Raw genomic sequence first — 9,833 nt, 5'->3', positions numbered from 1 at the left:
ATTTTAAAGCTTTATCTTAAAGACGGTCTTGGGTTCCTGGGTTGGCTCTGTGGGCGTTTTGTTGTGATTTTCATCCTTTGGCCGTATTTGTCGTCTTGCAGAGTAGGTACCGGTGAAGGGACAGGGACCCTGACCTCAGTGTGGAGGCAGAGACAAGCAGGTGGAGGCTTTGCGGTGGTACTGAGGAAGGGTCAGAGAGGGCACCTGTGGGGGGGCAAGGCCCACGTAGGCGCAGGCAATAGAACAGAGCCAACCAACTGGGAGAGGTGGGGGAAGGGCCTTTATGGAAAGGGGAGGAGCAGGAGCAGGGTTTGAAGTTGGAGCATGGGAGGTACACTCAGACATCAGGTGGGGTTTAGTGCTGGGAAGACCATGGGGGGCAGTGAGTCAGGGAGATGAGGCTCAAGGGGCAGCAGGAAGCACCTGGGGGTGTTGAGGAGAGAAAGTCAGATACCGTGGTGATGCCAGGGCTTCGGAACACAGAGTCCCAGCTCCTAAGCATGCCCAACCCATCTCCCTGAGCAGACTTTATATCAGCACCGCCATAACAGAGTCCCAGCTCCTAAGCATGCCCAACCCATCTCCTAGGCATCAGCCTGAGCAGACTTTATATCAGCACCGCCATTCTTCCCATTAGAGATGGACCGTCAGTGGTCAGTTGCTGGTGATTTCATAATCGGGAAGCACAAATAGGATATAAGAAGCCCCAAGGCATTCAGTGGGTTGGGAAGGCTGGGTGGGGATGGGTGCTCAGAGCTGTGGTGTCAGCTTACTGCAGGTGATGGAGGCGTGGAAACAGGTGAGGGGGGTTGGGGTGAGGAGAGTGTGCTCCATGGGACCCCCATGTATATTCCAGAACTTACATGTGTGTACTCACACACACACACACACACACACACTTTTTAACCTCATCCTTTTAAATTTTCTGTCTTTGTTTTATAATGAACATAATACAGTGGTACATACATATATATGTGGGGTGCATGTGCAAGATTTTTTGATAATTGGAGTGAGGAGTCAAAATAGTTTGGATAACTTGGAAATCTTGATCAAGAAAATGACAAGGACAGCAGCTTTCAGGGCACATTGTCTGGTGAGAGAGAGAGAGAACTGCCCACATGGAGATGGGCAGGAATGGGAGGGCAGTGGTAGAGGTTGGTACATACATATATATGTGGGGTGCATGTGCAAGATTTTTTGATAATTGGAGTGAGGAGTCAAAATAGTTTGGATAACTTGGAAATCTTGATCAAGAAAATGACAAGGACAGCAGCTTTCAGGGCACATTGTCTGGTGAGAGAGAGAGAGAACTGCCCACATGGAGATGGGCAGGAATGGGAGGGCAGTGGTAGGGCTCCTTCGGGTTGGGCCCTGCAGTGGCCAGAGCCTGGACGAGGGGCTGGCCCAGGGGTGGGAGGACAGGAGCTGAAGGGACACGTAGAAGGAAGAAGCATAACAGACTGCCAGCTGCCTGGGCAGGAGGGGGAGGGCAGTGCCCAGGGAAGGGGGCATCTAGAAGTGTGTAACTAGAGTGTCTGGAGGGGGCTTATTCTGACATTGTTTTAACTGTTGTCTTAACAAAACATGGTGTGTCTTAGGATTGGAGCGCAGGAGAAGAACAAAGGTGGGCTGTGTATGCAGAGGGTCTCAGGTGATAGGTGAATCCTGGAGCGCTTGTGGAAACCCAAATGGCTGGGCCCCACCCTGAGTTTGGTTCAGGAGCCCTGGCCGGGCCTGAGAACCTGCATCTCCACCAAGTTCCCAGCTGCTGCTGCTGCCACTGCTGCAGGGACATCCTCTGTGGCTCTGGTTGAAACAGCCATCTGTCCTGCCCACCTACAGGGCCCCTGAGGAAGGGAGTTTCTCTTCTCAGGTTTTTAAAACAGGGTGCTGGGTTTTCTTGAGATGGTAGTTGAGTAAACAGTTTAGGATTCCTCAAGCTTTGCTAACTACCAGTTTGAGGGATTTTAATAGGTCCCATATACTTTGCAAGCCATGGTACTGACCTCCCTGGCTGGACAGCCAAATCCACGTCCTCACAGACCTTAAAACTGTACTTCAAACTTTCTTCCTGCGATTTGCAAACATGAAAGTACTAGTAATATAAAAGTATGGAAAGCGTATGCCTCATGTCTCCCAGACATTATTCTGTGAATAAGTACATGTGCATGTGGTTTTAAATTTTAAGCACGTACATACTAGTAGTTTTAAAAAGCAAAAAATTGATTATACTATGTGTATTCTTTTAAGTTTCCCTTGTCACTCAATGTTGACATTTTTATGTGTAAAGACTTATAAAAAGGACCAGATGTCACCTACAAAGTCCACAGCTCCTTGCATTTTTAACCACTTTGTAGAACTAGGAACATCTTGGGGCAGGCATTTTTTCCGTGGGAATGTTGGTGTGATTGTATTAGGTAAGTCCTTGTTACTGGAGGCTGCTCGGCTACCCCAAATTGCCTTTGTGTCTGGGACACTTTTCATCCTGTGTCACCACTTAGGACAAACACAGGTTTGGTTGGTTGGGGAGCTCAGGGCTTTGGCTGGGCTCCTTCGGGCTGGGGAGTGGGCCAGGATCTCCTTGAGTGACAGCTCCTCTTTGGTGGATCATGCTGCCTGCCCTTGTAGCACCTCATTCTTGTAGTGGGAACTGGAGACAGAGAGGTCCCTCCTCCTGTACTTCTCCCTTTCTTATTTGAAGAATTAAAAACAGGGTCCCTGCCTGGCTGGTGTGGTTCAGTGGTTGAATGTTGATCCATGAACCAGGAGGTCACTGGTTAGATTCCCAGTCAGGGCACGTGCCCCCAGGCTCAATCCCCAGTAGGGGATGTGCAGCCGATCACTGTTTCTCATCATTGATCCTTTTATCCCTCTATCCCTCTCCCTTCCTTTCTGGAAAAAAAAAATATTTTCAAAACAAAACATACTTACCTGGCAGGGGAGATACCATGATCAGAAGGTAGTTTTCCCGGGTGAGGCTTGTCCTTTGCACTCCAGATGTGCTGACCCCTGCAATTTCCCCAAATGTGGGAAACTTGACTGTGTAATTTGTGGTAGTGGGGGGCTGCGTTTGCGCTCTCCCCTGATAAAAGTAAAAACAAAACAAATCAACAGAGCCATGGCCAGTGTGGTTCAGTTGGTTGAGCATCATCCCTTGCACCAAGAGGTGGCCAGTTCAGTTCCTGGCCAGGGCACATGCCTGGGTTGCAGGCTCGATCTCCATTAGGGGGGGTGCAGGAGAAAGCTGATTGATCTCTCACTGATGTTTTTCTCCCCTCACCCTCTCCCCCTCTCGCTCTCTCAAATCAATAAAAACATATTTTCAAAAGAAAATAATTAAATACAGAATAATATCTTATAATTTGACCTTTCTGATCCATTTAAACAACTTATAATGCTTTTCTTATTACAAGAATAATGCATATTATCTGCTTTGAAAAACATTTCAGTTGTACTACCTAGAGGTTTATCCAGGTGGCTCAAATATTTGCTCTGTTAGGATAATAGAGTTGGCAGTGTTCATCAGAGGTGAGCAAGGGTGCATCTTGAATGTCATGTGCAAGGGGGAAGGCAGGCAGCCTGGTTGGTGAGGACGTAGGATTTCCAAACCAGGACCTTGACCCCCGCTTTTAGCCAGGCAGTGAGTCTGCACAGCCGTGCCTTTGTGGAGGAGGGTGCATGTGCTGTTGGCAGTGAGCGCACTAGGTGGGGAGGACTGGAGCCTCATGTCCTGGGCTGATTTGAGGGCTGCCACGGGAACATCTGAACATCAGTAGATTAAAGGTGAGGGCATACCTGTGTTTGGGTTTCAGTTAAGTCTTGCTGCTTAACTAACTACTTCAAAACGGTAGTGTACACCAGCAGGCATTTTCTAAGCTCATGGATCTCTGGGTAGGAAGCAGAAATGGGGAGGACTGTCCTGTCTTGTGATGTCTGGGACTTTGGGTGGGAAGTCTCAAAACAGGTGGGCCTGGAGGATCCTCTCCTGGTGGCTTCTTCATGGCAAGTGTGGCCCCTGAGGGCGGGCTCGGCTAGGACTGGCTGCCAGAGTGCCTGCTGGCAACCTGTCCAGCCTCAAGGCGGTCAGACTTGCACAGCAGCTCGGGGTTCTGAGAGCCAGTGTTCCAGCAAACGAGGTGGATGTGCCGCTGTTGGGACGGGTTTGTAAAGTGCCACCATGGAGGGTCCGCCTTTGTGTAAGAGCATGGTGACTGCACAGGGTGCAGTGAGCACTTGGCAGACAGCTAGGCACAGTTGGGGGGAGGCCTTCTGTTCCCTGAGGGCTTGGAGAGTCTGGAGGAGCAGCCACAGCCACAGCATGAGTGCAGGCCACGGAGCGCTGCTGGAGCCATCCAGTGCCATGTTTGTCAGGGTTTCTGTTTTGAACACTTTCTAAATGAAAGCTGAAGCAAGTAGAAGGTTGGGATTGCTATTCACGCTCCTGCTCCTGAAATGGGGCACCTCTTCAGCATTCAAATAAACTTTGTGCGCCCCCCCCCCCCCCCCCCCAGGGATTTCATGAGGTTAATGTTACTCACTTTGAGTCTAGTTTAGAGGACAGGTTTGGAAAAACCAAGATGCCTTTTTTCTTTGGTGATGGGGTGACGTTGGAACTCTGGGCAGGTCACATCGGCCATGGAATGAAGCCTCACATTTGAAGTGTTGGCATGGGCATGGGTGGCCACTCGTGTGATCCTGAGCAAGTCATGCTATTCCTCTTGGCTCCGGTCCTGGCTGTGAAATGGAGGTAATGACATGACCTTGTGATTAGAAACTGAGTGTGGCAGGCTCACGTGGTGAGACTGGCATTGCTACACTTCCAGACATATGCCTGGCCGTGTCATGAGATTCGCCAGGGCTGTGGCCTCTGCCCAGCTGGATGCAGCTGTCAGTGCCACGTTTCAATGAACCTTCCCATGTCAGCCTCAGGGGCCCCTGCCTGCACCTCTGACTAGTGCTGGTTTCCCAGGCCTGTTTCTACTAGCCCTTTAGGCATCTTTGGCCTGCGTCACTATGGGTGCCTCGAACCCAGCATGTACTCCTCCTAGTCCATTATTTCTCCCCCCGCCATCCTCCCCCTCTGGTGTTGTGTGTTTTTGTTTTGTTTTTTAAAAAATCATCACCCAAGGATATGTTTTTATTGATGTGTAGGGAGTGGGGTGGGCGGTAGAGAGAGAGAGAAAAAAAAACACATTGATGTGAGAAACATCAATTAATTGCCTCCTCTTTGTGACCAGGGATTGAACCCACAACCTTTTGGTTTATGGACAACACTTCAACCAACTGAGCCTCCGGCCAGGGCCGTCTCCAACATTCTGAAATCCTGACATCATGTCACTACCCCACCCTGACCTCTCCCCCACCTGATACACCACCCATCCCCAAGACCAGCGAGCTCTGTCCTCTGCCTGTTTCACTTTAGCCCACCTTCTGCCTTGCCCTTCTGCCCTTCTTCTTGTTATGCCAAAACCCAGACTGCCTGTTATTACACTCTGATGCTTGCTAGTGCCCAGTAACTGGATGTCTTAGAACGCTACAAAAGGTAAGACAGTGGTGATCATATTTGATTCATTAATAGAATCCCCCAGGTGCTTATTAGGAAAACCTTCTTGGCCCTACGTGATCCTGCAGACTCCTCATCCCCTCTGTTCCTTCAGCCTCGTCCTCCCCACACTTCTGTCCAAGTGCATTTCCTTCAGAGCCCAGTAGATGTCCCATCTTCACAGCTCAGTAACCTGCCTCCTCTGCTCCCAGAAGTGGTTGACTGCAGCCTTTACTCCTCTGATGTTACTGTGTACAGGTGGCTGGTGGCTAGTTTCCCCTCAAGGACAAGGGCATTGTACCTCGCCATTCTTTAGGTATCTCTTAAAGCAGGGTTGGCAAGGTGACCCATGGCCAAGTCCAGCCCACCCCTGAGCTGAGAAGACTGTGACAATTTTTGAATAGTTGAAGAAAAAAATGCTTTTTTTTTATCCTCACCCTGTTAGGGTCGCCGAAGGAGGAACGCACGAGGCCCAAGTGGTAAGGGATTATGAATTTATTAGGTCATCTGGATACCAGATGGACTGAGCCCCAAAATGGCGCCAGCCCCCAGGGACTGGGAGTCAGAGATTTTAAAGGACTCTAGGAGGGCTTTTTCTGGATGGAGAATTCTCTGGCAGGTCCTGAGGGGAGAGATAATGGTCTTTGCAAGTGGAATGTGGTCTAAGCAAGAGGGAATGTCTATTGTGAAGTGGCCTAAAGGTCAGTTCCCAGGGTTGGGGGTATCCATTCAGTTATCTGATCAGACCTAACACACCCCAGGGCATATTCATTGTTTTTTGTTTTTTTTGTGTTTTTTTTTTAAAGAGATAGAGAAAGAAACACTGATAGATTGCCTCTGGGGATCGAATCTGCAACCTGGGTATGTGCCCTGTGTGCCCTGACTGGGAATCTAACCTCTGACCTTTTGGTGTATGGGAAGACACTCCAACTAATGGAACCACACCAGCTAAGGCAGATGCTGTTTTATAACACGAAGTTCAAATGTCAGTGTCCTTGAATAACGTGTGGGAGTACAGCTAGGTGATTTCGAATTATCTAGGACTGCCCGCAGTGATGGAGTCGAGCAGTTGCTTCAGACAGGCCCGCAAAGCTTAACATAGTTATGATCTATTCCTTTATAGAAAAAGTTGGCTGACTCCTGCCTTAGAGCAGCGATTGCCTGTCATTTGGGAGAGCTTTTCATTCATTCCTTTTAGCTGATACTTAATGAGCACCTATCATGCATGTGTATCAGTGCCACAGAAAACTACAGTGAGCAGCACAGAACATCTCTGCCACCTGAGCCTACATGTTATTGGAGGGGATCAGACCAGAAACATAGATTCACAGATAAATTGATACATAGCTATATTAGCTGGTGATAAGTGCTGTGGAGAAAAAGAAAGCAGGCTAAGTGTGGGTAGGGAGGAAAGAGTGCATGGTGATGGTTGGGGTTTATTACAGGTGGGTTGGTCAGAAGATCTCTTTGATAGGTAACTTTTGAGCTGAGATCTGAATGAACCGAGAGGGGTGTGAGTGAAGAGGCGTTTGGGAGAAGTGTAATGGCCCTGAGGGCAGGAATAGGCATGGCAAATTGGAGAAATTATTTGGGCCAGAGTGGCTTGAGCCTGGACTGTAAGAACATAGAGGTATGGCTGTGACTGGCTGGTCACCAGCTCCCTCAGGGTGGAGGTTCTCCACCTTCCCCGTGCCTTGGCCCCTGTCCTGGGATTCTGAATGAGGAGGTCTGAAGACCACATAGTGTCTCGTAGGCTGTGGGAGGCCTGGATTCTATCATCAACACTGGAGAAGGCAGACCCCACTGTTCCACCCACCCCATTCTTGTCATTGTTAGGTCCTGAGCCTTTTCAAGCTAAAGGGCACCATGGGTTAGGAGCCTTTGCTGTAAGACACCACAGGTTGCTTGGCTCCTAGCAGTGGCTCAAAAATATATGTTTTCCCTTTAAAAAAGAGAACTGTGTTTATTCGGTGGCTGCCCTGCTACTACTGCGGAACCTGCCATTTCTCTTGGGCCGGTGCTGAAGGACTGCGTGGCTGTGATCTGGCTAAGCTCCCCAGTGTCTCACTGGTGGCCAGTGTCCCACCTTTCTTGCACTAGTGGGGTCAAGCTGTTTCCTCCCTGTAGTCCCAGGTGGACCCCTACTGTTTCTTGTCACCGGAGCCTCCTCTCCATTGGGACCAGTCTTCTCTGGCAACTGCTCTTGGGGTCCTTACTGTACCTCACGCATGTTGCTTACCAGATGCATGAAGTTTTGTGCGCAGGGTCTTACCCTTCCACGCATCTGTAGGCACCAACTTTATTGGATGGCCAGCAGGTAGATGAGTGAGGAAGGATTTTAGGAAACATTGGAAAAAAAGGTGAGTCCTCCATGGGTTCCCCATGCGGTCAACACTAACATCACTATGCCAAGTTGGTGAGCCCCTGGCACACTTGCCTGCGGGCATGCCTTACATACCGTGTTATGTAAGTGTGTGCCCATGTATGGTAAGAGAAAGGTTTTCTTAATTCCCACTTCTTCCTGTGATTTAGGGTAAAAGTGCACGTGCTTTCCAGGTGACAGTGGTGATCAGAACGCCCAATAAAATCATGCTAACGCATATTGCGGCTGTGCCAGCTGTACAGGTAGGAGATGGAAATGGCGGTTGATCTGATCCAGTGTGATAACAGTGCTTATGATAGGCTGGCAGGAGTCATGGGGAAGAATTGGCACTCTATCTGTTGCCTGGCTTTCAAGTCCAAGCGTTATGGACTCTGAATTGATGGGTCTTCATTTGTTTGGGGGCTTGGAACTCTGGATTGTTGAAAGCTGTGGACCAGGGCTTTGCATAGACTCTCAAGGATCATCCTCCTCACCCCCACTTCCCGGGGCTCATCCCTGAATCCATGGCGCACTCAGATGTTAGACTGACAGGAATTGTGTTCTCATGAGAATTATTTCAAGGAGAAGCTGATTATATTTAAGAAGCTAAATTAGACTAATGCAGACAAAAGTGTTGGGATAGCATTTTAATTTTTTCTTCGTTGGAAAAGGACACTCATTTAAATTTTTTTTTTTCTTTCAGGGAAAGTGGAAGGGAGGAAGGGAGGGAGAGAGAAAGAAATATCAATATGAGAGAGAGACATCGATTGGTTGCCTCCCGCATGTGCTCCTGGGCTGGGGAACGAACCTGTAACCCAGGTGTATGCCCTTGACCGGGATCACACCCACCCTTCTGTGCTCAGGCTGATTCTCTATCACTGAGCCACACTGGCCATGGCAAGACACTCATTTTTAAATCATACCTTAAAATAAGTCAATTTTTTGCTGTATGTGAAAATTTCTATATAATAGATTTTCATGATCTAGACTTTCCAGCATAGCATGGAGTCTAGATACAGACATAATGAGAATTGGAGAACCACTATGCCTCAGTTTGCACACAAAGTATTTTTAAAGTTTATATTAAAATTAAAATAATTGAAAATATCTTGAAAGCTGTATAAGGGAATTTGTTTTCACCCTTTGTCAATAACAGTGAATGACAATCCTTTTTCTTTTATACTTTTAAAAATATTGAGTCCTTGTGTTATACATAATAGATTTTATTTAGTTCAGTTTAGTTCCAGTATTTATTGAGCACATCTGTTAGTAATTCCTTTGAGACATTGTAAGTGTAGGGAGGCTCACATTAATGTAAGCAGGTGGCAAAATTTTAAAAGCAACATTAATTTTAGGTAATGTTTAACCTGCAACATTCTAGGCTAGTTTACACAAAACACGGGGTCAAGGCTCCATCATTGTGGCAAATCACTTGTGTTTCTGCCCTTTTGGTGTATAGGACGATGCTCCAAGCAACTGAGCCACCTGGCCAGGGCTCCTAGTGTATGTTGACAAGCCAAAATGAGACCTTTTTTGAGACCTTTTTTTTTTTTTTTTTTTTACTTGAGATACAAAGTAGAGAAAATACCCTGGGGTTTGGCCAGCTCCTGGCTGGTCACTGACCTTTGGGGCTCTGTTTTGGTGGTGGTGTTATAGGTAAAGAGTTCTCCTTGTCCTCACCTGTTGCCAGGGGAAGTGGACTTCTTGTGATGTCACAAGAAAAGGAATTTTCTGAGACTCCCATGGGAGAATGAGTTATCGGAGAAAGCTTTATTTCTGTGGAATCAAACACCTGAGTTTCCAAGGTCCCATTTCCCTCCATCCTGCCACGGAAAAAGTCCCAGTTTGCTTTCAGCAGAGCTAGGGTTAAAGCTGTTGCCAGAGTTTCGTTTCTCTTCTCTCCTCCCCTCTCCTCCCCTCCCCTCCCCT

General features: G+C 48.1%; 1 protein-coding gene across 1 annotated transcript in view; it reads left to right on the top strand.

Annotated features, from left to right (window-relative positions):
* The first annotated feature begins 3,759 nt into the window (after positions 1–3,759).
* The window catches only part of UXS1 (UDP-glucuronate decarboxylase 1), a 94,980-nt gene continuing 88,906 nt past the window's right edge, over positions 3,760–9,833 (top strand). Inside the window, exon 1 of the mRNA XM_005864881.2 lies at positions 3,760–3,783. The gene's annotated coding sequence lies outside the window, so the exon portion shown is untranslated. The remainder of the gene's footprint in view (positions 3,784–9,833) is intronic.

This window comes from Myotis brandtii, unplaced genomic scaffold (assembly GCF_000412655.1).
Source record: "Myotis brandtii unplaced genomic scaffold, ASM41265v1 scaffold1920, whole genome shotgun sequence".
NCBI lineage: Eukaryota > Metazoa > Chordata > Mammalia > Chiroptera > Vespertilionidae > Myotis > Myotis brandtii.
The sequence above is the reverse complement of the archived record's forward strand: the minus strand, read 5'-3'. Positions and strand labels throughout refer to the sequence as shown.